Source organism: Littorina saxatilis, linkage group LG16 (assembly GCF_037325665.1).
Source record: "Littorina saxatilis isolate snail1 linkage group LG16, US_GU_Lsax_2.0, whole genome shotgun sequence".
Lineage (NCBI taxonomy): Eukaryota > Metazoa > Mollusca > Gastropoda > Littorinimorpha > Littorinidae > Littorina > Littorina saxatilis.
This window is the reverse complement of record NC_090260.1, coordinates 23,128,895-23,129,709: the sequence shown is the minus strand read 5'-3', so window position 1 is coordinate 23,129,709 and position 815 is coordinate 23,128,895.

Here is an 815-nt window from a genome sequence, read left to right as displayed (position 1 = left end):
GATGGGGAGGGGGGGAGGGGTCGAAATTGTTGAATGTTCAATGAGTGGCATGCAGACTGTGTTCACCTATGACAAGAAGTTTGTGGAGAAAAAACAAGCCTGCCTTGCAAGCAGGACAGCTCCAGCTCTCTTCTATCGTTTTGTCATCTGTTAGAAAAGACATGCTGTACCATGTACAACTTTCACAGTGATTGTCAAGAAGATCGTCGCACACTCACTGTCAGTATAACACACAGACACGCTATCACACATAGGCACGCGCTCACGCACGCACGCACGAACACAAACATGCTACCACACACAAACACACACACGCACAAACACGCTATCACACACAAGCACACACATGCACAAACACGCTATCACATACAAGCACAAACATTTTTAAGTAAAGTTGGAATTAGATTTACATTTTAGTAGTCAATTGGATTCAGTTTACAGACACAGACTGAAATCGTTCTTCTTCTTCTTCTGCTTACACTCGTGGTTTTTTGCACGAGTGGAATTTTACGTGTATGACCGTTTTTTACCCCGCCATTTAGGCAGCCATACGCCGATACCGGGGGAAGCATGCTGGGTATTTTCGTGTTTCCATAACCCACCGAACTCTGACATGGATTACAGGATCTTTTTCGTGCGCACTTGGTCTTGTGCTTGCGTGTACACATGGGGTGTTCGGACACCGAGGAGAGTCTGCACACAAAGTTGACACTGAGAAATAAATCTCTCGCCGAACGTGGGGATGAACTCACGCTGACAGAGGCCAACTGGATACAAATCCAGCGCGCTACCGACTGAGCTACATCCCCGTCCCG